Source organism: Pipra filicauda, unplaced genomic scaffold (assembly GCF_003945595.2).
Source record: "Pipra filicauda isolate LSUMZ 115617 unplaced genomic scaffold, ASM394559v2 scaffold72_size3293161_pilon, whole genome shotgun sequence".
Taxonomy (NCBI): Eukaryota; Metazoa; Chordata; class Aves; order Passeriformes; family Pipridae; genus Pipra; species Pipra filicauda.
Genome location: NW_024104898.1, coordinates 1,608,927 through 1,635,219, shown reverse-complemented (window position 1 = coordinate 1,635,219; position 26,293 = coordinate 1,608,927). Strand labels below are relative to the sequence as shown.

The following is a 26,293-nucleotide window of genomic DNA, read 5'->3' as shown; positions in this document are numbered from 1 at the left end:
AAGGTGCTGGCATGTTAGCACGTAGTTGGGTTATAATTTACACACATACACCATATGCTTACTACCATTAGCATCTCAGCTTGGAAGGCACCCAGTCTCCTTTCACCCCTGAAGGAATTGACCTCATTAGAAAGCACTCAGAGGCCTGCGTGATATTTGCCTGCAAAATAGAGGCAGCTATGACTAAACCAAAGCCTTGAATATCAAGCTCTCTCCCCTTTGATGGAGTTGGAAAGATGGCACTTTTCATGGTGGGCAATCTCAAGTTGGTCGTTTTCCCTGAGGGGACACAGCACACAAAGATATTGCTGCAATTTCAGTGACCTCAGGTGGCAAGCAGTAGGGATCATTTGCACTTGCATATTTAAAATAACACCTATGAGAGATTGCCCAAGGGTCCAGTACAGATGAATTAGCTGGTAGGAGAGAAGTCTTTAACTGCATGGCTAGTCCATAAGATAGGACCTCAGGGGCAATTAAAATGGGATTGAGTCCATGCTTAAGTATGGTTTTATTATTGTCACTAGCACTTTTCACACTGAGTGTGACAAATACTGTTCCCCTCCTGCACTCCTCTAGGAAAGGTGCAACCATTTCAGAAGTCATAAATAAGCCTCAGGTAGGTGAGGTCCTCAAGGGTCAAACCAGCAGTCCCAGCTACACAGGAGGGCTTTGCCTCCAGGTGGACTTGTCTCCAAGCAGCTTACCCACTCTCCCACCACTTTGGAAGGCCACAACCCAACACTATCCCTTCCTGTCTTTTTCCAGTGTTTCTACCATCTCCACTTAATGAGTGCTGTAAAGCCAGCTCCCTGATCCCTGCACACAGCCCTGGGCTCCAGATGGAGACCTGGGGGTAGGAGGGTTGCTGAGTCTGTATATTCTTCAGTATCTCCCTCCTTCACACTCCTCCATGCAGAAATATCCCTACTCCTATCAGCGGTTTTGGAGCTGACGTCTTTCGTGACGCAGGTAACGTCCTACAGGGGCAATGAGGAATGATCTCCCCCCCTCCTGGGGTCCCAGACCCTGCCCGCCCCAGCTGGGGAGACCTCACACTCATCTCGTTGCTGGTGCTCACAGGATGCTGCTGGGCCACATTGGCTCGCTGAAGGTTGGGCCTGGTGACAAAGTGGAGCAGTGCTGATTTAGACCCACCCAGAGAACTGCCCTTTGAAACTCTGCTCCTTTGTTCAGGCTGCTAAAGGGCCATACTGATGAAAGTCTTTGCATGCCCTCTTGATCAGCATTTCCAAGCACTGAAACCAGGACTGCAAATGTTGAAAGTGCTGGAGCTCAAGCCCACACTCCTGACTGGCACCTCCATCATGTTGTCACAAAGAGGACTTGGATCACAGACAGGAGCAATGGACTGTATGTAGTAGTTGCTCCAGGCAAGGAGCAAGACTCTCAAGGAGTGGCCTCAAAGGCAGCCTCACTGTCATGCCAGCATGTACCTACTGTGGAAAGGTTTCTAGAGACTGCATCCCATTCCCTGTCCTGATTTGACCACATGGGAACCTTTGCAGTGGAAGGAAACCAGGTACTATGGGGCCAGGGCAAAGTGAGTTCACATAGTGAATGCCTAAAGGGAGGTGCTGAAGTGCTGTCATGCCTTGGTGCATAGTGTCAGAGCTCTCTAACTAGTTAAGTGCTAAATTCCTTCATCAACCCCAAGCTACTGCCTCAGGTCAAAAGCAACCTCCACCATAGTGAGAGAAGCAAGTTCAGCTGCTCTTTAAATTCCTTCCATCCTTCCTTCCTTCCTTCCTTCCTTCCTTCCTTCCTTCCACACCATACCCGCTTTTGTCCCCAGAGCTCTTCCCTGTCATGCATTAGCAGCTGCAGGAGGGGATAAGCAGAGAAAGGGAGATGAAGGAGAGCTCTGCTTATCTCTCCCAGAGGGAATTTCTCACCTCCACTCTGTTCTGCTCAGCTGCCCAGGAGGCAGCCCTGTCGACAGAGACAGCGTCTGGCCTGCTGTGTTGACAAAGTCACAAGAGATGTGGAGTGCACATGGAGATCAAGGCAGGGCTGACATAGGCTTTAAGCCCATTCCCACTGCTCTGTTCATCAGAGAAAGGAGGCGGGTGTGGGGGTGGGAAGGGGAGAAGACTTGTCTTCTGCACTGTGCGAGACCCAGCAGCAAACCTTGGCTCCTCTGTTTCCCCGGCCCGGCTGCTCTCAGCCACTCACGCTTTCCTGCCTGATCCCAGCCAGAGACAGCACAGGGTTGACAGCAAGTCATTCCATGACCTTTGCAGAGAGAGCAGAAAATGTTTTCCTTATATTCAAGTAGCACTGTAAAAAACTGGTGAAAATTCCTGTGTCAAACACACCAAAGTTTTGTTCCCAGACTTGACAGTGAAGCAGGCTCTTCAGGGCAGGCATCCACAGAGCATGTTGTCTCCTTCTTGTTCTTCTGCTCTCCTATTGCACTCCTCCTCTGGATGGTTCCTCATTCATATGCTTATCTGCTGAGTTTGGCATCAACCCTTAGATCTGAGTGCCCTGCCCACGATCCTGCTGCACCCCTGTTTGCAAAGGATCATGATGAGGTACACTATAACTGCCTGGCAGAGGAGGGCAAGTTCGCATTTGTCTGGCAGTTTTCATGCACACCACTCAACTGATTGCAAGTGCTCATCTGTGCCTCTCTTTAGCACGGAGTTCACTTGCCAGAGGGGTTTGCCCGTTTCCACAGGCTGGGACCAGAACTATTGCCAACACTTCCAGCAGCAAGAGCAAAGCTGCTCCAAGTGCCTCCTCCCTGCATCCTCCCAGACATCCAGGTTTCGTTGCCCGCTACTTACAGCCTCCCACTTGCTTGCACCACTTGCCCCCTTCATGCCAGAATCTGCCCATGCAGCTCACTTAATCTAAGTGGGAAACTCAGGAGTGTTGGGTACACTCAGAAAAGCCTAACTCTTGCACTGAAGTTCTCCTGAGCATCTGTGCTCTGGTCTCTGGGTACTGGCACCTGGTAAGAGATCAGGGGAACCTAGTGGTCTGCCAGGACTGAGCACACATCTCCATTCCTAAATGACTGCAGTCCTACCTACTTTGGCAGATTGAGATGAATTAGTAATAGCACTTCAGTACTGGTATAACACTAGCTATGCTTCCTAGTACAGAAATATTCCTTTAAAAAAAACACCTCATACCTCTACATGTCTCAATTTCACTGTGAGGCTGGCAATAATAAAGGCCAGCTTAGCCTGAAATAGCTGAATTTTTAATGGTGCTCAGCTTCCACTGAGGACAATAACAAATCCCATCCTGTGAGGGGCAGCAGAAGTGGTGCTGAAAATCTGGCTGGCAGCACTGCTGCTGCTGCTGGCAGTCCCAGACATGCAGCAGTGTGGATGCAGGACCTCTCACCAGGAGGGAAGAGCAAGTAGGACTTCCCCTTCCCTGACGCTCTGTCTCCACCTTTGTGTTGCAAAAACAAAGAGTTTTGGGTGTGAACCCGCCCTGTGCCCAGCAGCAGCTTTGGCGGTTGCGTGCACAACGTGCCCACTCCTGGTGCTGCTTATGGAGGAGGAGGTTGTCTGTGCCATGGGCACGTTCCTTGGCCCCTGAGGCACCATGCTTCTCCCTCTCCAAAGTACACATGCCTGCACCACCTCCCCTGTGCCGGCAGCGGAACTGTTGCTGGAGACTTTTCAATGCTGCAAGCCATGCTGGATGAGGTAGGCCAGGCTCTTTCCAAGGTGCCCGACCGCCTCCTAACATGAAATCACAGAGCTGATCGATGCAGATGAGCATGCAGAACAGTGTATACTGTCTCAGCCTGACTATAAGAGCTTATGGTTTACAGCCAAACATGGTTTGACCTCCTCCAGGATTGCCCAAGGGAGGAGGGTTCTTCTTTTCCAGCTCTCCTTTTCTCATTTTATTGTTTTGACCCTTATAGCAATATCCAAGTAAATCCCTCAGACTAGAAATCAAGAGGTTGCATTTTCACTCAGCGGTCACTGGAAGCTAGGAGCAAGGAGACACATGTACTAATTTACTGTGCCACCTAGAGTAGTGCATACAGGGTCAAGGGTCCACCACCAAAAACAAGAGGGAGGGTCAAATCTGTATCATGCAAGGCATCAGAAGGAAAAAATATCACAGGAGGAGGAAAAATCCCCTGACACTACATATACATGTGTGTCCAACTAAAAACCACTGCCAGAGCAAACTGTGAAGACCCTAGGTCAGAAGGAATAGAGTTACAGTAGCATCTCCATCTGATTTGGCTCCTATGCTGAGAAGAGGAGCCTGTGGCAAGCAAGCTGGCAAAGTCTGACAGAGCCAAGCTATACAGTAACATTAGCTGTTAGGAGCAGAGCCTCTAGGCTACTCAGTCTAGGCATTTTTTTAATTTTTTTTTTTTTCCCCAAAGTCTTACTCTGCTTTTTCCAACTCCAGACTTTGACAAGCATTCTGGACAGCCTAGTAATTGTGTGCTAAGTGTATAATCCTAACGAGAATGGAAAGACCTGACTCTTTGGAAGCTCCTGCAAGACTTCAAAGGAATTACCAGGAATTACCAGGTGGTTTTGAAACACATCCATGACTTCTGGCCCATTTTCTGATTGTCTCCAAGGAGGGAAGGCTGCTTGAATCCCTGGGAAGGGGCATGGGACTAAAAGAGGAAAGCAGAGACTGGGGTGGGAGAGGTGGGGGTTTGCATGCAGCAGGAGATGACCTGGGGTAGTTTGTGTGCCAAGAGGGTACCAGGAGGAGCAGGAAAGATGTACACTAGTTTTCTTCTTTCTTTGCTGGAGACAATACAGATGGCATGGTGGAGATGAGACGGTAAAGGGAACAGGAAGATATCCCCTGGTGTCCAAAGAGAAAGGTTTGGCAACAGAGGTGCAGAGCTGGGAAAAAAATGGATAGATATCAAGGGAGGTATACAGACAGAAAAGACAGCCTGGTAACACACGCATTAGCCTGACTGGATGCCCACATGCATGCTGAGTTGGGAGCTCCTGACTCTTCATCTGCCCACTTAGCAGCAACCCCCTGGACCTTGTAATACTATAAACAACTCTCCCAAAGCCTCCTAAGGCTGGAGAGGCTCCATGAGAGCAGGATCTCTCATTCCAAGCACTTTCCACCTTAACCTGTTTTTGCTGCATATGTCAAAGTGAACGCATGTCTCTTTCATCAGGGACACTGCTCTGTGCATAGATAAGTAGAGATGAAAATGTCCTCAACCTCTACCAACACAACACAGGGAGGCTTGAAATTTTTGGAGGGCTCCCCTCCATGGCTATGCTGTCAGAGAAATTATGTGAGCTTTAGTAGAGATATTTGAAGTTCAGGAGCACAGGTAGGCTATGAACAATGAAAAATAAGACTGCCATGCAGGTATTAATACTATCTCAGTGTATAAAACGAACTGAGGCAAAGGGGAAACCAAAAACTTGGGAATGCAAAACCCTTCTAGGTACTGGGCAGAAAACAGAAGATCCCCACTGTGTATCCCTTCTCTCTTGTCAGATCTCATATTGCCCAAGTCAGAGCTGCACATGGATGTGCTGCTGACAGAGCACCGTGCAGTTGAAAGCCTGGTGCTATGCCAAAAAGTATGTGTGGCACATTGCTAATACAGATGGGGGTTGTCACCCCCATAGGCACCACTGGCAATTCAGTGCCTGATCTCTTGTGGATTTATACACATCTGGCCATCCCACTTCTGGAGTCCTTATGTGGAAAGGCAACTGCAATGCACTTATCAGACTGCACAGATGCTCACCTGCCTGCCAGCTGCTTCCTGCTGCTCTGATGACTTGCTTCATCACTCCCTCCTTGTGAACATCAGCCTTTTCTACACCAGTCAGCTGCAGTCATAGCTGTTACTTAATTACTTGCTCCTCAGGAGCTGCTTGCCCAGAAATACAGAGGCGCTGACCTATCCTCTGCACTCTCCCTGGGTGCCAGACTGCACCCACGGGGAGGTCCCAGCCCCACCACTCACTCCTCACCTCCTGGAAGCAGCGAGGTGGGTGGCAGCATTTCATCCCATGTACAAGCACTGCTGCATGCAGTGCTCAGAGCCAGCAAGGCCAGAGTGTACCATTGGTCTGTACCCCAGATCATAATGCCCCAGCCCTCTTAACAGCCCAAGAGTACACAGACACACGTACACGTACTCTCAGCCTGTGCCCAAGCAGAGCCTCTGATGCAGACGTGCTCTCCTACTTGGCACTCATAGACAATGGAAATGGTCTCATTAAAAAAGCTGTAGACAGAATGAATCACAGTTTCCTGCAGGCCTAGTCTGTGGCCCTTCCCAATGAGATGAGATTGGCAAAAAGAAACCAGCCCATCACCCAGAGCTGCTTGCTAGCTTTAAGCAGCACCAGGAGGAAACACCCTGCTCACCACTCTGGGACCAGGTTCACCCTAGGAAAGGAGTGGAAAGGAGAAGCATTCTTTTGAGATGGTGAAGAAGCCCTTGATCCACATCAGGGGCTGCCAGGGAACAGTGCTCCTGGAGTCACAGGGCATGCAAGGAACTGCAAATGTTGCAGGATGCAGGCAAAGGAAATGTGGTAGTAGTGAGAGAAAAGAGGTCTCCACAGAGGAAAGCAACCCCAGTGTTTTCCCCAGGACGTGGCAGTGACTGTGTCTTGCTCTGGGCTGGTCTGCTCCATTCCAGAGAATGTAAGAACTAGCACCTATTTTACTTGTCTCTGACAACTCTGGCTTCATTTGCTTGTAACTTGCCACTTTCACCACTTGAGTTGACATTTTCCAGGCCAGGCATCTGCCTTAGCTTGTTACAAGAAAAAGAAGAGATAAAAAAACCAAACCCAGCAAAAAAGACCTACACATATTTAGGGATTTTGACCATTTTCAGAGTACCAGAAGAAAAAGAGGTTATTTTGTCCATGCTAAAAAAAAATCAACACAACTTGTTAACTGAGAATTTACAGCTTAAAGAAAGAACTTGAAATTAGGCAAGGGAAGTGCCTAGCTGCCAAGAATAGGCCTCTGCTGTCCCCAAGAAAAATATCCCAAATTTTGATTCAGTTATGAGCTTGATACTCACACATAACAGACTTGGCAGAGTTGGCAGCTCCATGCTGCAAATTTTCTGCCCCAGGTGAGTATACAGTATGTACACACATAGCTCTCAAGTGTTGAACCAAAATGGCCCTACACCAGATATCTGCACGTCTCTATGTCAATGTGTTTGGGGTGGGGCATGTTGATGGAAATTTTACTTTCTCTAAAGAACATATGCATTTGCCTTGTAAAATCTTGCTGAATTACCCAGTCCCAGTTTCCAAACATTACCTGAAAACACTTGCCAAGTCTACCCTAACTTCATTCACTTTTACACACCTTTTGATTTCTGCCATGCACCGAGATTGTGTATCACAAGCAGGTCTGGTTTCCTTCCCTAGAGAAGCCAAATTCATATTCACCAACACTGAGATCAATGCAAATAAGAAAAACACACAGAAAAAATGTAACATGATGGTATTTCCATAGTATCTGATCTCCTTATGCACCAGGAGGTAAATCCTAGATGCAAAGAAAACCCTAATTCCATCACATCCTCACTGGTAAAGTTTGACAATATTTTTAACCTCTATTGCTATGTAGGCTCTTACACTTTCATCTCTGTGGTTTCCAAGCTAGTCCTAAGCAATATTGATTATGCCTCTGAGGTTTGGGTCTCTGATTCTTTTATCCTGCACCCAGGGGAGGAACTGGGGGAATATTTTGAAGCCTCCTATCTAAGGCATTATGCTTTTGGATAGATGTTGCAGAGTGGGGAGAATAGCCCAAGAATGTCTGCTCCCACAACAGCTCTAGAGAGGAAAGCTGGCTAAAGGAAGGCTATGGCCCTTTTTGCCAAGGGCTACTGAGCTACATCTTCCAGGGCATTTGGAGGTCCAGATTTCCAGATTCAGCTTCCACACCAGCAGCCCAGAAAGCAGAAAGCAGAGTAAACCACAGTATTAATGTACCTTTCATATCAGGATCCCTAGGCATTTTGTATCAGTTTCACCTCCCAACAGACCAGAGAGACTGGGTAATAATTATTACTTTTTCCTTTTGCAGAGGAGAAAACAGACACTGAATGTGAAATGAATTACCCACAGACAGCAAATAATTCATATGCAAAGTTATGAGAGGAGCCCAAGTGTCCTGACTCCTTTCTTCCTTCTCTGACCATGCCAGTGAGCTGGAATAGCAAATGCCACACACACAAAACAATCACACATGCTGTTGCCTTGTAGAAATGCTTCACTCTTTAATTTTAGTCAAGACTTCCATGTATACTTCTTCCTTGCCCTTTTAAGTATTTATCCATAGCTATGTCTAGCCACACTGATGAATATAGCAAAGGGAGATGGAGGGCAAAAGAATCGTGATCTAGAGCAATGGGTATCCGTGGGGTAGGAGATGGAATAGGAGCATTTTCCTCTTCTCTTCCACTTATTAGCATAGAAAGATTTGTAGGAAGAGTAGTGGGGTTTTCTAATTAGACCAACTGATGCATCTGGGAGAAGACAGACAAGCTGTCAGGAGCTTGAGCTCTCCTTTAGGTCGGAAAGAGACACATCAAACCTCAAGCTAAGTACAGATTGCAAACAAGTATTCCAAGTTTAACTTCAGTGTGTCAATCAGCTAGCTGTTTTGAAGAAAAGGGGGTTGTTAGTGCATCCACAGCAGTAGGAAATATTAACAAGGGAGAGGAGTAGAGACTGCTCACTTTCATATAATAAGTACAGGCAAAAGTTCTTGTGAGGCAAATAGCAAGGGATTAGTGGAAGAGTCGGCAGCTGGGGAAAATTGTAAAACCAGTAGAATCATAGAATCATAGAACACTCAGAGGTGGAAGAGAGCCACAAGGATCGCTGAAGTCCAACTCATGGTCCTGCACAGGACAGCCCCAAGAATCACACCATGTGCCTCAGAGCATTGTCTAAACACTTCTTGAACTCTGTCAAGCTTGGTGCTATGACCACTTCCCTGAGAAGCCTGTTCCAGTATTGGTGCTGTAGCCTTGGTTTCAATTAAAGTAGAGTACTTTAATTCCTTACTAATCTTTTGAAGATGTTTCCTAGGTTTCCCATAAGGATCACGATCAATTCTGTGACAGCATGACTGTTTGCTCTGTGAACAGTCCTCTCCTGCCTGTGCAAGCTTTGTCCTGTTGTGTAGCAATGCTCTGTGTGAGTTCTTTCATGGCACAGGAGTGGTTTCATCCCCCACTGGTTTCCCTGAAGACACAGGGCATGCTGGAGGACATGTGTCACATTCTGCATGCCACTGGGTTGACTTTGGGACATCTTAGTGATTTTATCCTCTGTTGTTCAGAGTTTGAATTCAGGGTGACAACCACCTTGTTGTGTCATGTAAAATCCCCAACACGGGCTACTTCTTCCTAGCCTGACTTAATGCTAGTGTCACCCAACGCTTCATCCCCATCTTTTAATCACTGCTATTCCCTATGTCTTCCTGTGAGAAATGGCATAGAAATGGGAGCTTTGCCGAGTCCTCACCACATAATTCATTGCAGAGTAGTCTCTTCCTGCTGCATTTCACCCTGTTTCAGACATCTCCCTTTCTGACTCTCTCACCCCTCTCTCTTTTATTCTCTGCTGTTTGTTCTATGAAACTATTCATCAGATAATTCCCACAGACGGTTCCTAGGCATCAGTTCACTCATGAACAGCTGTGTGTAATTCTGCTTGAAATACCAGCTGCTCAGAATGGACGTGCAGGTGCTGCGGGATCCTTCTGTCCCTTGTCATGAGGGGAATCCTTTGGATGGTGCAGATATTCTCATCTACACACTCTGAAATAGTTTCCTGGGGTCAGTCTCTCTTGTCTGATGTTCATAGTGGAGCATGGTGAATGCTCAAGGCAGGATTGCCATGTTCAAAAGGTGTTTGATAAATTAGTAGCTATGGATCAGTTTAACCAGAGATGCAAACATCTCTGGGCAGATTGGACAGTATGGCCAGCAAAAGCTGACTCTTCAACAGGCTTGTGCAGCTTCCATGCCATTACGTTAAAGGAGTATAGAGATGAATAAATCAGTATCCACTGTTTGCTCCATCCTTTGTCCATGCATTCCTCCATCAGCACAAACCCACCAAAGCCTTTGCTTGGGCCCATTCCTAACAGCACGTCTGAACCCTACTCTAGCTGAGATCACATTTCTCAGGTTGATGGGTCTGCTTTCCTCCAAAGACAGGTTTAAAACAAAACCAAAGCCACTCACTTAGAGTTTGGGGCTTAGAAGAACCTTTATCTCATGAAAAGAGAGATTAAAGCCCTCTGATAATTTATAAAGTGCTTAAAAGTTTAAAGGGGAATTGGGCATTTATCTGAACAATGAGGTAACATGAAGAGTGCAAAGGCCACGCATAAGGCAGCCCCAGGGTTCAGTCACTTCACCGCAGAGAGCTTGTGCTTCCAACCATGGATCCGATCCTGGTCCCTGAAATAGTAGCCAGACTCCCAGACTCTCATGGACTAGTAGCCAGGCCAGTCTGACATGTCCCTGTGGCTCAGACATGCAGTCACGTAACTCTCGCCTAGAAGGTCCTTGGGTGTCCTCATTTACTGGTGCCTGACAGCTCCTGTGGTGACACAGGCTGGACGACCCGGATGCCTTCGAGTGAACATCCTGGCATTGAGGGCTTCTCCCACCACACCGATGGCCTGTGCTTACTTAATGACGGTGTGCGGTGTATTCGGTATGCCCTAAGCAATGTATAGTTGGCCCAAGTGCTCTCAGAAGCTTGCCCAACCTGTTTTCATTTGAGTTGGTATTTTAAACAGCCAGTTATTATTTGAGTGGTTGAGTCCATCATTCATTTACTCTCCTGGTAGACCTTTACTGTCTTCCCAGCTGTCTCTCTGCTCATTATCCACTTTGTCTGTTGCTGACAATGGTGTCCTGGCAGACTGAGACCACCATCAGACAATGGAGGGAGGAGCATGTGTGGGACACAGAAATTACCCTGGAGCTGGCCCTGGGTACTGGAACTAGCTCCTGCAGGAGACAGGAACTCATAGGCTTACAGTGAAATGCCAAGCTCAACTGTTCTTCAGCATTTCACACACATAAAGGAAACAAGTTGCCCTCTGAGCAAGAAGGTTAACAAAGCCTGGGGTTCCTGGGGAAAAGGGATGTCCTTTGTCCCCAGACATCTCCTCCTCAGCCGCTACATTAATCCTTACCCCACAAAATGCAAGAGACAATGGCAGTATGCATAATCTAGAGCTAGATACCTGCTGGCGGGCAGGTCACGTTCACACATGATGATGGTGTGGCAAGCTGATGTCTAAGAGCCTCTTTAGAAATCACTGGTCTGTATCATTTCATCTACTCTGACAGCCAAAAAGTTAATGTTTTTGAAACTTCTACTGCCCTTTCAGATGTAGTTGAAACTGACTGATGTGAGCTACCGGGAGAGGGGAGGATGGATAGCCAAACAAGCACTGTTTCCTTTGGAAAATGGGCTTTAAAAATACCCTGCAAATAAACTAGACTTTCTTCCTTTGTGCTGACCTTCAGTAAAACCACGTCCTTCATGCAGCAGTCCTAACCTCAGTCATCCTAGCATGCAGACAGAGCAACCTGGCCAGGCCCACCCTCACTGGACCAAACTCCTTAGTCTCTCATGAGTAAATGAGTACACTTGCATGTGCTTTGCTGGCAGTCCACAAGAGGATCAAAATGTTCCCCCAAAAAATGCATTATGCAAATTGTTTGCCAAATACTTATTTTGAAGGGCCTTTTTTGCAGCTTTTCAAGTCCAAGTTGAAGATGAAGGTTCTCTCTAGAGGTTTTGGTGGATCACTTGATAGACAGGGCTTTGTCAGTCTCTGATCTAAGGGTTGGGAGAACTGAGTTCCCTTCCTAGCTCTCTCTAGGACCTTTCACACGACCTCAGAGGAACAATTCCCTTTTGTATTTCCTCCCTCAGTTTGTCCATCTGCTTTGTTTAAATTGCTTTCTCTTTGGAGAGGAGGTTGGTATTAGTGAAGACGTGACCAGCGTTTCCAAAATGGGGCCATGAACTTGACAGACAGGCCACTACAACCTTAATGGCACACAACCGTAGATAAGGACTTTGCTAGTCTTCATTTCTGGAGAAATATTTGCAAAGAAATAAGTATCATGGAATCAGAGAATCACTGCATATTCTTAGTTGGAAGGGACCCACTAGGATCATCAGATTCCAACTCCTAGCCCTGCACAGGGCATCCCAAGAATCACATCATGTGCCTGAGAGCATCATCCAAATGCTTCTTGAACTCTGGCAGGATTGGCGCTGTGACCGCTTCCCTGGGGAGACTGTTCCAGCACCCAACTATCCATGGATGAATGTCTAACTAAACCTCTCCTGACACAGCTTCAGGTCATTCCCTCGAGTTCTGTCACTGATCAGTGCCTGCCCCTCTTTTTCCCCTCATGAGGAAGTTGTAGACAGCAATGAGGTCTCTCCTCGGTCTCCTCCAGGCTCAACAGACCAAGTGACCTCAGCCGCTCCTCATACGGTTTCCCCTCAAGGCCTTCACCATCTTCGTTGCTCTCCTTTGGACGCTCTCTAACAGCTTAATATCTTTCTTATATTGTGGTGTCCAAAACTGCACACAATTCAAGGTGAGGCCGCACTAGTGCAGAGCAGAGCAGGACAATCCCCTCCCTCAACCAGCTGGCAATGCTTTGCCTGATGCGTCCCAGGACACGGTTGACCCTCCTGGTTGCCAGGGCACTGCTGACTCACGTTCAACTTGCCATCGACCAGGACCCCCAGGTCCTTTCCCTGGCACTGCTTTCCAGAATCTCATTCCCCAGCCTGTCTGTACATCCAAAGTTGCCCCATCCCAGGTGCGGAATCCGGCACTTTCCCTTGTTGAACTTCATACAGTTGGTGATTGCCCAGTCCTCTAACCTGTCGAGGTCTCTCTGCAGGGCCTCCTTGCCTTCAAGTGAGTCAACAGCTCCTCCCAATGTTGTATCAATTGCAAACTTACTTAGTATTCCTTCCAGTCCTGTGTCCAAGTAATTTATGAAGAGCACAGGGCCTAAGATGGAGCCCTGTGGAACCCCACAGTGACAGGTCACCAGTCTGATGTTCCCCCATTCACTATTACCCTCTGTGCTCAACCTGTGAGCCAATTGCTCACCCATCACATGGTGTGTTTATCCAGCTGTGTGCTGGACATTTTGTCTTGAAGGTTCCTGTGAAAGACACTATCAAAATGTTTACTGAAATCAAAAAAGATTACATCAACATGTAATACATACATAAGTAATTAATATATATCTAAAGGAATACATATGTATATATACACATATATTATTTCATATGAATAAAGAACCCAATACAAAGGCTGGGAATTGAGGTATTCAAACTTTAAGAAGTCTCTCTGAAAATGTCTGGAAGTGTTCGGTCTGGTCATTGGTACTGGCAATGTATACAGGACACGGGAAACTGCTAGCAATTAGTGAGATGCACCATATAGCCAGGCCTGTCCAACACCTTCCATGCAGCCAGGTAAGGCTCTCTCCAGGGACTACTGAGTGTCAGTACTCAGTAGCCAACAGCACCTGTCTGCTGAAGAGGATTTTGGGTATACATCAGCCACTTGGCTTGTGCGGTGCTGAGCATGGGAGCCACTGTGAGATGGAGGCGTTCAAAATATCCACGAAGCACTAGAACATTTTGGGGGGTTATACTGTGGTTTGTCCTTTGGTTTAGGACACTACCAGAACCAGCCAAGAATGCTTTAGCGTGACAACATTCTCATTCGCATGGCTGGCATGCTAACATCCTCATTCTTACCTTGCATGTCTGTCAAGTGTAAGCAAAGTATCTATTAATTGTGTCTGACTGAATTTCAGCGCTCTTTTAAAAGGTCATTGATAAAAGTTTAGACAATAGGCCAAGGAGAGGCTGAATCCCCATGGAGAACACACAAGGCATTCTCTTGTGTCACTGACTTAATAAGGAAGAATTGAATACACTCCTGTTTAGAAAGGCCCAAATACTTTGAAGGTTTCTGCTTGAATGAAAGTTGGAATTCACTTTGGCTGTGCTCTCACTCTCTGCATGCTCACCTCGCTTGCACTGCTCCATCCAAGGGCTTTTACTTGGGGAACATCTGCAAGAATAGCTAGAACACTGCTAGTTTTTTGTGGGAAATCCTGTTTCCAGTAGATACCTCTTTCTAAGTGTGAGACTCATCCTCCAAGGCCAGCAACAAGAGGTTATGCATGAGATTCAATATCCAAGACCATAAATGAGGTGATCAACACGTGCCAAGAAAATGAAGTTAACTCTGACTTTGAACCTTTGGGGATTTGCAAGAAACAAAATTCTGAGAGTTCATCTGGAGGCAAGACATAAATATATCACTTGAGATGACAATCAATCATAAACTCATGGGCTGCTTAAAAACATGACCAGGGCTGAAATGCCCCAGTTACATGACTGGAAGTGTTACTCACTTGGTTGCAGGCATGACTCCTCAGGTCCACATGGTCACCAGAAACCCAGCCAAGATCTCACCAAGTTGGCCCTAGCTGCCAATTCCAAGGCCCCTTCGCTTAGTCAAGTCCCCTGTGCAATACACACTTCCTGCCCTGTCTGCTGCCAAAGTCCCACTCATCCCACTCACCCCCAGCAGCAGATGGAAAATATCCACAGCAAGAAGCAATGAGAAAAATTTCTCTGGTTGGCTCCTTACCTCTCAGTACGCTCTGAAATCAGCGAGCTGTGCTGGCTCCCTATCCCAGAGAGTGCTGCCATCTCTCCCTTTCTATTTTAACTGCCTCACATAAGGAGTGGAAAATTCTGCAAGAGAATTAAGCTACCGGGAACACTGGTAGGCACTAAGCTGTGAATAACTCCTCACTTGCCTGAATCACAAGAAACACATTACTGAGGGAAGCAGGGCAGACCATTGCCACAATGGGACACAGGTAGGGATGTCTCTGTGCCCAGATGCCATGAAAAACAATACTCTGTGCATTACATTTATTATATACTTTTAGAAGAGCCCAAACCAGCAAGATGTACCAGTCTGCACTGCACTACATCTTTGCAGTAGCTCCAGACCCAAGGTTCAAGCAGGCACTACTCAATTCCTGGTACAGTATCTCATGGAGCAGTGTACTAACATTTCATAAGCACTGTGTGTCCCCAGCACATGAACGTGAAAAAATGCTCCGTGCCCAATGCACCTGAGTGTGGAGGCTGTGCATTATTGCAACTGTCACAATCTCAGCTTCGGATCTCTGGTGATAACAGACATATTGTCTCTATTACGCAAACCGGCACCAGGTTGGGCCAAGCAACTCACAACAAGGCATCACTGGCATTCTAGGAACAGTTCTGGTCCTTTGCTGCCAAAACACATGGCTCACTGCACATCCCAGTGCAGTGACACGCAAACCGAGAGCTACAACCATCTTCCTGTAACCCTTTTGGGGTTGGCTAGGAGCATATTTGGGGGGGATACTGTGAAGCCCTGCTGGAGAAGGCCAGCAGCTGGATAGCTGTGGAGTAGCTCAAGAGAGATCCGACACCACCCAGGGTGCCTGTTGCTTATATAAAACAGCTAATAAAGCTGGTTATCATCCAGGCAACTCTTGCATTAGGTGTCAGTGGCCATGTGGAGGACTCCCAAAAGCTATATACGTGCTGGTTTTGCTGTCCAAGGAGAGAAATGTAAAATAGGAACTCAGCAGTTGGATTTTGTTGGTCCTTTAACAGACATGTAGCAACAAATGTAGAGCAAAGCTCTGTTCAAAAGGAACTTAAGCATGTGTGGATTAAAGTTAAGCATGTGTTTGTGTGCTGTCCTAGATCATATCCATTGCAATCTCAGGGCCTGTGTCTGCAGAGACTTTGTTGGCAGAAGGCATCCTAATGCAAAATGCCACCTACTGAGAACAGGCTTTCACTGGGGTTGCCTGATGGGAGGACATATCAAGCCAATGTGCAGAGACACTGAATTACCCCAGTAGGTGTAGAGGCTTCAAACATTTTTAGTCACACTCATCAGCAAGAAGAAAAAAAAAGCAAAAACAAACCAACAGCTGCATCATGCTCAGATTTTTGTGAAAAAGCCTGGAAGGCACATAAAAGAGACATACACCTCTGCCTGCTGAGGACACATTCTCCCATTCCTTAGGGTGAGAATGTACCGCAGTGTATTGAGTTGCAACTAAAAGCATGAGAGGCAAGGCCTCAGTGAAAACTCATCCAAGGAAATTGTAAAAGTACATTACAAGAACCAAGGGGCATCTAAGAAACTGGTAAGCAAAACTTGCAGTAGGAGGTGTTTGTTTACACAACAGGTAGTTGCACTGTAGAAGTCCTTGCCACAAGATGCTGCGAATACCACAAGTTCACAGGGTTTCAAATATGTAGAAAAAGAAAAAAAATGCAACAAATATACTAGGTTTCCTCAGAAAGTCCCCAAAGTACAAATTGTGGGATGCTAGGGAAGATTTGGGAGGCATATCACATTTGCCTTCAAATAGTGCTGTTTGCATGTGTTATCAGCCACTGTTGGAGACAGGCTGCTGGGCTCCAAGAACCCTTGGTCTGACACAGCACAGCTGTGCATCCTCTGTGGACATGCACTTTTTGGTCGATGGGGACAGAAAGAAGCAGCAGACTCCCAGTGGTCAGTGCCAGAGGGAACACCTTGGATCAGGCTCCATCCCATGGCTGGTTGTGCATGATGAGGGAAAGATATTTTGCTCAAAATGAGATAAGGCAGAGATTTGAATCAGGGCATTTCTCCCTCGGCACAAACACTAGCATGCACCCCTCATATTTCAGCTCTGAAAAATGTAAGTTTCAGTCTGAAAATCACATTTCACACACAAAAAACGGAAATTTGACACAATGCACTCTCTGCCAGAATAGCTGAAATATCATGGCTTTGTCCCAACACAGTCTGAGAGCTAATTAGAAATCTTTCAAAGTTGTTCCCAAACAGAACTGCTTTTCTCTGGTTATCTACTATGGCAGCTTCACTCCAGAAATACACAAATATGTCCAAAAATACAAGGATGTGTATCAGCAATTTGTAAATGTATCTGCAAAAAAAATGGCATGGTCTATTTTACAAAAAAGTGGGAGCATAGTTAACCATGGTTATAAGTTGAAGCTACGAAAATGCTCAGATGCTGTTTTTCCAATGTTATGATAGGAAATGCCAAAGGTCAAGGGCACAGGCAGTGCTGAGGGGAAGCTGGCAGAGGGTCTGGGATGTCAGCCACAGAAGGAAACTCCACAACAGAAAAGCACAACAGAAACACAGTAAAGCATCATTCTAACACAGTAATGGCAATCGGACCATCCAAAAACACAGACTAGACTCAAAAAAACCTTAATGAGCTTTGTTTAAAAATAAAATAATTAAAATCCAACATGGTAAGCTGCTGGTTTCATGCCTACAACAGAGCCTTTAAGCCTTCAGAGTTCCTACTCCCAGACTTCTATTGGTGACTCTTTGGGCTGGAAGGGTGTTTAAAGAAAAGCAGCAAATGGGGGGGGGTGGGAATACCTGATTTGGGTTTTTTTCAGACTTGTTTTCTTGCCCCAGCCATTTTGAAATTCTTGCTGTTACATGCAGAGCAGCTCTTGCCTAAGTAAGACTTTGGCCTAAATGTTTACCCTGAAAAAGACTTCCGAAAATAACAAGATCAAAGAAGAATAGGTCCAAGGATCCATCCATGACTGTTGACACTAGAATAAAATTTAAAACAAATGAACAAACAAACAAAACAGAAGAGAAACTTGCTATATGTCTTTAAAAAAAATATCAGCGGTAGCACGAAACAGTGCAGCCAAATTTTCTGGATAAATTGGTGAGTAAATCCACTCAAGTGGCTTATGAGCAGAATACCCTGCAGAGTGTTAGCAAAAAGAAGGAACAAAGATGTTAGCTGGTTTTGCAACACAAAAATGAAAATGAACAGAAAATGAAAAAGAATGCTTAAAAGTAGTTGCTTCTCTGTGTTGACAGTTCCTGACATTCAAAGTCATTACTGAATGATTAACTTACCAACTCATTAGAGGTTATTTACATTGTTTATGAGCATATGACTAATTACACAATGAAGATACCGAAACATAATCACCTAATAACAGCATATGGTTGTGGCATAGATGAATTGGATGAGCAAGGAGATCCTGTCTAAGTGCTCCCAACAAGCCCCAGCCTGCCCTGATCATGGGGTGCATGAGGCTCCTTCCTCATCTCTCACAAGCAAATCCGGAAGAGGCAAGGAAACTTTCCAGGGGTACTTGCTGTAGAGGGGCCACAGTCCAGAGAGAAAATGAGGAGGGTTGCATGAGCATCCTTGCAGGGAAACAGAGGTAAGAGGCCCTGTACAGAGCCTCAATACCACTGTCACTGACAAGGAGGGTGTAATCAGGACAAGTGGTATTTGGGAGTGGTTCTCATTTTGACCAGAGGCAAATTCCAACCCAAGAGAATTTGATCCTGATGAAAGGTGTTTGACAGGTAGCCTTGAAGATCGAATGGCAACATCGGCGCAAATTCAAGTTACACTAACAAGTGAACTTTTTACAATATCGCGTTTCCTATTTCTGATAGGCTTTCCCTGATCTCTTCACCATTTAAAAACAAAAAGGCTGACATGGTCCTGACTTAACCAAAACTAATGTCTCAGGGTAAAAGATTCTCTCAAGGATGGTAAGGAGAAACAGTGACATTGAAGACCTACCTCCAAGCTGGATATCAGCTGATATCAACTTCCAAGCTCCAAGATGATATCAGAGAAGCTCTTCAAGTGCTGTAAGGTGTTCCCTTTGTAGAAAAAACCCACACAGGAGGAACATTCACCAACAGCTCACAGTGATGTGAGCTCTTTTAGCCCAGTTGGGCTGAACCTCCTGTGCTCAGGAGGATGTCCTGTGCAGCCAGCCCCAGAATCTGGGGAGTGTCTGGTACTCCTGAAGGCTGTGCTGCCATTCAACAGGACCTTGATAGGCAGGAGAGTTGGGTGGAGAGAAACCTGATGAGGTACAACAAGGGCAAGTGCAGAGTCCTGGGGAGGAATAGCCACAAGTACCAGTTCAGGTTGGGGACTGACCTAGTAGCGAGTAATTCTGCTGAGAAGGACCTGGGAGTATTCGTGGATGGGAAGTTGACTATAAGCCAGCAGTGTGCCCTCACAGCCAGGAGAGCCAATGGTATCCTGGGGTCCATTGGGAACAGTATGGTCAGCCGGTTGAGGGAGGTGATCCTGCTTCTCTACATGGCCCTAGTGAGGCCACATCTGGAGAGCTGTGCCCAGTTCTGCACTCCTCAGTACAAGAAAGATAAGGAGCTAACAAAGAGGGTACAGTGGGGGCCCATAAAAATGGTTAAGGGTCTGGAGCATCTCTCTGATGAGGAGAGACTGTGGGAGCTGTGTCAGTTTAGTCTTTAGAAGAGAAGATGGGTGTCATGAGGATGGTTGCCAGACTCTTTTCAGTGGTGCCCAGAAACAGGATCAGGAGCAACGGCCATAAACTAATACACAAGAAGTTCCATCTCAACATAAGGAAGAATTTCTTTACACTGAGGGTGGCAGAACACCGGAACAGGCTGCCCAGGGAGGTCGTGCTTTCTCCCTCCCTGGAAACATTCAAAACCCATTGGGGCACATTCCTGTGTAACCTGCTATAAGTGACCCTGCCTTGGCAGGGGGGTTGGACTGGATGATCTCCAGAGGTCCCTTCCAGCTCTAACAATTCTGTGTGATCTTGCCAGGGGTCCCGTGTCCATTGGGCTTGCAGATGCACTGTAACAGGAACACTGAAGCATGGCCGGGTCAGGAGGGTGTAAGACTGCCTATTTACCCACCAGTGGCTGAGAAAGCCAGGGACCCTCGATGCTTCATAACATCAATGGCAGTAATGTTTTGGATGAGGTTCTTCCAAAAAAAAGTGCTTTATGGAAGACAAAAAAATCAGCCAGACTTATGGTGCCACTTATGAATGTCATCTTCTAGAAGCCATCTCATCTTATGCTATCACAGCATCTGCTTATCAGAAAGTTGCCTGCATCCCCCCCAGGACCCCACAGATCAGTAGAGGAGACATGGCACCTCATACACCCTGTATCCCTGTGCCTCCAGCACTGTGGCCCAAAGCTGCGACGCCTGATGGAACCATATGCCCCCAGCTGGGAAGCAGAGTGGTGGCAGAAACAATGTGGGACTACAGCCATGGCTATCTGATGGCACTTGTAAGGAGCTCAGTTTGCTGCCAACTAGTATCTGTTCTCAATGGTGCTTTCTCCACTCCTCTTTCTCAACCAAATATTTTTGCTGCTGTTAGAAGGCACTGCCACGTGAAGGGCAGGACTACATTAAGCTTAGAATAGGGCTTGCTGGGAACACTTAGAGACCACCTCTTAAATTTGAATACAGCATATGCTGAAGGGTCCAGAACATTCTGGGTGGAACTCGCCCACTGCATTACTGGAAGTGTTGGACAGTCACACACAGAGTCACAGAATCACAGAATACGATGAGTTGGAAGGGACTCACAATGATCATTGAGTCCAGCCCTTTGCCCTGCACAGGACAGCCCCAAGAGTCACACCATGTGCCCGAGAATATCATCCAAACACTTCTTAAACTCTGTCAGGCTTGGTGCTGTGACCACTGCCCTGGGGAGACTGTTCCAATGCCCAACCAGCCTCTGCGTGAAGAACGTTTTTCTAATATCCAACCTAAACCTCCCCTGACGCAGCTTCAGGCCATTTCCTCAAGTCCTGTCACTGGTCACCAAAAAGAGATCAGTGCCTGCCCCTTCTCTTCTTCTCACAAGGAAGTTGTAGACTGCAATGAGGTCTCCCCTCTTCTCCAGGTTGAACAGACCAAGTAACCTCAGCCGCTCTTCACATGGCTTCCCCTCAAGGCTCTTCACCATTTGTGTTGCCCTCCTTTGGATGCTATCTAAGAGCTTAATATCTTTCTTACATTATGGTGCCCAAAACTGCACATAATATTCAAGGTGAGGCTGCCCCAGTGCAGAGTAGAGTGGGACAATCACCTCCCTCGACCAGCTGGTGATGCTTTGCCTGATGTTCCCAGGACACAGTTGGCCCTCCTGGTTGCCAGGGCACACTGCTGACTCAGCACCCTCAGCATGACACAGGGAGAGACATAAGAAGAGCCCTTGCCTTGCCTTGAAATGTTTTTTTTTCTATGACAGTGCCCAGAAAGGGGATTAATGTCTCCCTGATGGGGCAGACAAGCAAGAACAACATAGATGAAGCCCAATACCAATTTCTGCAGGCAAACCAGTGGCAGCACTACTGTGATTTACAGCTCCCTGTGCCTACAAGCTCCTCATGCTGCTCTTACTCCAACAACCCCAATGCTAACCATAAACTCCAGTTTTCCATCTGCTGTCAGCTTCATCTCAAGTTCATGCCTCCAAAGCTACCAGGGATTTGTACCCCGAAGCCCAGAGACCAGACGCAGCTCCTTCTCTTTGGAGTGGTTCTTTTGGCATAAATGCAGACTGAAGCTCCAGCAGGAACTACATTGTCTCTGAAGAAACCGCAGGGAAATCCCAACCCAACTCAGAACTCACAATGGAGAGGCAAAGGACCCGGATCTCTGAGTTACCCTCTCATCTTCTCCCTGTCCTGCCCTGAACAAGATGGTCAAGAGGGAACATGGTGATTTATTAAAGTAGCTCTTGTGTTGAAAAGAGGCCCTGGGTGCAGAACTGCTGAGCTCAGATGAAACTGGGCATCTCCCACAAGCAGTGGGACAGGAAAATTTGTATCAGCTGAGGAGTGACCCTGCTGCATGGCATCCAGCTGTTTCCCTTCCCTCCTGGGTCTGAGACAGCACAAGCGTACTTACTTTCCTCCCCCAAACTGTCTGTCACATTTGTCACAGACTACACTGGCCTAAATAGTTAGGTGTCACGTAGCCAGCAGCCCATACAGGAAGATCTTACATAACTCAGATAAATGGGACAAGGTCAATGCCAAGCCCGAGCTCCTCTTGCAGAAGACCCTGCACCAATAAGTCCTCACAGCCCTCCTGCAGCACAGGAGGCTGTCGGGGATGGGGAGAAGCAGGGGCTGCCTGGAAGCCCTGGCCACTCTGTCCCCAGGCAGGTCAAAGGGCACTGCTGATACATGCAGGAAGGGATTCCTGGTAGGATTTGCAGGACTGGAATTTGCCATTGTCAGTCTGTAACCAGCAATGCCAGATCAGGTGAGATGGTTTAGTGAAAACACAGGTGTGGCCCTTTGTCTGTGCCCAGTGCCTGGTGTGGTGGAAAAGTTTTACCTGAGTTACCTCATATCTCCTGTGCCTGCTGATTCAGGTTCCTCTCTCTATTTTTAAACAAAGTGTTCAGTGTCACACAGTCAGGAAAATTACTCTGTGCCTCCAGGAATAGAAGCTATACCTTATGTCTGCTTTGCCCCATCCCAGGGGAGTCCCTTATGGCTGATACCATTTAGCTACGATCAACACTGCTCCTTTGTGCACAGGGATTTCTGCAGCATCTGCTCTGAGACTGCAAAACCTGCATTTGTAGGAAATGTGGTGAAGGAAGGACAAAGGGGGCTGAGTTATAGGAGAAGAGAGCACAGGGAGAAGAGCGAACAGGACTATGTTTTGCATTTTCATTAAAAAGTAGGGAGGCTGGGGAGAGGGGCCAGAGAGACTGGATGCTGTGGGCAGCACCAGTGGGGGTCAACAGCCGGACAATGCTGGGCCACAGTTTGGGAGCACTGGCCTTCAGAGCAGGGACAGATACCAACTGGGGAGGACAGATCTGAAGAGGGGCCTCTTCTTTTCAACAGGGAGAGAAGAATGTGGACAGTGGGCAGAAGCACCCAAATTAGGATGGGGTTTGTGGTAGCGTGCGTTTTCTTTAAAGCCCCTTCTTTCACTGAGGGAAGAAAATTTTCAGGACTTGTCTAAAACAAAAGGCAGTTTCTAGTCTTGGTGGTTTCAGAGAAAAGTTTAGAGTTGTGTCTCAAGAAGAATTTTAAGGTTAAGCAGTTGGAAGTGGGGGAGAAAGGGAAGGGCTGTTAAATACAAGTGCTTTTCTTTACTGATAATTCTTACTTACTCTATCAATTTGTTGTACACTTCAAGCTGGCGATGTACAATTGTAAGAGCCAGTATTCAGGGGGGTTCTCTCTGGTCACCCCTGCCTTACTGGAAAATGCAGGGGGGCTGCAGCACTGTTCTAGCTCTGTGGCCTGTGCTGCTTAGGAAGGGTCCAGCCCCACAGCAAGCCCAGTGTCTCCATTTCACTTCCCTCTCCTACATTCCCTACTCTTACTTCAGGGAGCACTGGCTCCTTTTTGCAGGCCCCTTTCATACCCCCATGAATTGTCCTGTCGTGTTCCACCAAGAGTCCAGAAAACACCAAGCAAGTCCACAGTGTGGTGATGACTTTGTGTCCCAGTGTCACTAACTCCAACCTGTATGGGCACATGGGGCCAGTTACAGATGTCCATCACCTGGAGGTAGCAGCCGGTGAGCAGTGTTTGTATCACGTGCTGGAGAAGGAAAACCACAGAATCAGCTGGAGGCCAAAAACAACAGCCGTGAGAGAAGGGATTCATTAAGAGAAAAGTCAAGAGAAGCAAAGCGTGTTTGTGTAAAGGTAGAGCCAGCAGCAAACCATCCTGCAACCTGCAGCTACAGAGGGATGGAGCTGGAGCCATGCCCACCCAGCTGCTCCTGTGTCAGCCATCTCCTCAGCTGGGCTGTCCTGGCATTTGGGGACCTCCTGCTCCCTCTCAGTGGGACTGTGGGGCTCCAGCAGAGGGGCTTCACCACTCCCGATGCTTTCACACCCCTGTCATCGTCATTGCTGGGTTTGGGGTTTGGGGCATTTGGGCAGCAGTAGCCCCTGGAGCAAGTGGGTGGTTTTTCAGAGCCCAAGGCCTCATGGAGGACACACACCCCTGCTCCTTGTGGCTGCCTGGCTTAGCATCCCCTCTGGCATGCAGGCCAGCAAGTTTCCAGCAAAACAGTTGGAACAGACTTCAAAAGGATTTACAGTGAGCAACCTTTCTATCTCTTGATCCTCTCAGCTGTACACTGGATTAGAGCCTGGCTGAAGCCTGGAGCCCTCAGTTTGAGGCTCACTCCCCTCGGTCTCTGGGGATGCACCAGGGCCCTGCTTATCCTCAGGTCCCAAACTCTCTGTTTCCCATGCTGGCCTGACTGTCTGCAAGAGGGATGTTCTGTCCTGCATCAGTGGCCTTCCCTGGATGCTGGCTATTGGGGCACAGGGGACCTCACGAGGATATGGTATGGGTTTGGCCACTACAACACAACCTGGCAAAGCTTAGTAAGGCAACAGTCTCCTCCGCCTTGAGACTGCCATTAGAGCAGCCCCAAGCAGAGTCCTTTTATCCAGGAGGAGGGAAAGCTGAATTAGCCCAAACCTTGTCTTTCCTAACTGTTTTTGCTGAGGCAGCCATGCCCACAAACCTTGCACCACCCCAGGGCTGAGCCATTCTGGTTTTTACGTGGGCTACCTCTCCTTGGGAAATATATTGGATCCTTCCATAGCATACCCATGCCATGAGGCTGACACATCTCCTCAGGTCCTAGCGAGGGGGAATGGTGCTGGAATAACATTGTGACAACTTGGAAGAAGGGAAATTTTCCACCAAGGAGAGGAGAGTGGATGAGGGGAAAAAGAAACACTTCAGGAGCTATAAATCTTTACAAAAGAACTAAGCTTACAAAAAGGGAAAGGGAAAGGGAAAGGGAATTTGGGGCAGGCTTTTTCTTTAATTATTATTTTTCCAACAGACAAAAAAGCAGGTCCAGTTTTTGAAAGAGGAAAAATACTCTGGCTTAGCTCAGGGCAGCAGAAGAGTGGGTTGAGCTCAAAATTACTGACTTCCATTTGCTCTGCAGGATGGGTCAGTGTGATGTAAAGCTTGTCTTTGAAAAAGATGTCCAGACTTTTTCCAAGAGGTGGGGATGGGAACAGAGGTGGAGTCACTTCATGAGGACAGGAAACTGCTCAAGCAAAGTTCATACTGGAAAAGTGGAGATATTTAGCAATCACCAGAAAAAATACACAGCCAGCATAGTAGACAGGGTTACTGCAGGGCAGAACACCAGGGCTTCCCTCCAAAGTGGAGGAGAAGGGCTAAGAGGAAGCACTGGAGCAACAGAGCAAGGGTCGAGGCACCAGAGTGTGGAAGCAGCATTCCTGCACTTAAAGCCCACTTTTACCCCTGACTCTCCACAGGGCTTTGTGTAAGTCTCCTTTGTGTCTCAGCTTACTCCTACAAAACACAGGGGGAAAAAACTCAACTTCCAAGGGGAGGTGAAGGTGTCAGCCACCACTGTCGTGTGTTTAGAGACATACTGAGAAAGGGAGAGGACTCCATCCTGCCACTGCAAGTGATGGATACATTAGGCTCTACTGGGATGGGCTTGCTGAGACTTTGGCCCCCATCACACTCTCCCCGCTGCTGGACTAGCTAGTGCTGTGGGGGGCACTGCACTGGGAGGTGCTGGGTAATCACTGGACAGACTCACCACTGTCGCTTCAGCTTGTTTGTTTTCCCTAATCCCAAGAGGCAGCAACTCTGACATGGCAGCAGCGTGATTAACAAGATCCAGCATTGCTGTCACAAGCATGTAATTACGGGTTTCCTGTGCCACTCCTGCTGGGAGGTCAGTGACTTGCCCTCCCTCACTCCAGCAGAGAGAGGGGACAGCCACAAACTCCCATCTGCCTCTTAACCCCTTGGCCAGCTCTGGCCTCCAGCCTCCAGCTTCAGCCTCCAGCCTCCACAGCCCCGGCGAGGAGTCGGCAAGCTGCAGCACACAGCTAGGCTGGGGAGGGACAGCAGGCTGTGAGGGGTCAGGGAAACTCAGAGCAAAGAGGAGGGGAATCAGAAAGGCTGGAGAAATGGGGTCTTGAAAGGGAGACCACAGAGGATCCTCCTCCTCCTCTGCTGGTACTAAGCACCCTTAAGTTTGCCCACAAGGCTCTGCAGCACAGTGGCACATGTGGAGGCAGCTGGACATCTGCCAAGGAGGGGCCTACCTTTCAAGAGAGGGTGTCTGGTGCATTTTGGGACACTGTCATTCAGACCCCACCATGAGGGAACCTGCCTGTTCAAGGGAGACCTCGGACCCAGGGAGATGGGTAGCACCCTCCTCATGAGTGCAGGGGCCTGCTGGGGGCCAGTATGAGGACTACACTGCCCATGGATGCAGAAAAGTGGAAACTGTGGCCTGTTGTCCCTCCCA

General features: G+C 47.6%; 1 long non-coding RNA gene across 1 annotated transcript; it reads left to right on the top strand.

Moving 5' to 3' along the window:
- Positions 1-1,455: 1,455 nt before the first annotated feature.
- LOC113995209 lies at positions 1,456-8,147 on the top strand. The gene is made up of 3 exons (XR_003543303.2): positions 1,456-1,543; positions 4,420-4,544; positions 8,077-8,147. It is a non-coding gene; the product is annotated as an uncharacterized LOC113995209 (long non-coding RNA).
- Positions 8,148-26,293: the final 18,146 nt, after the last annotated feature.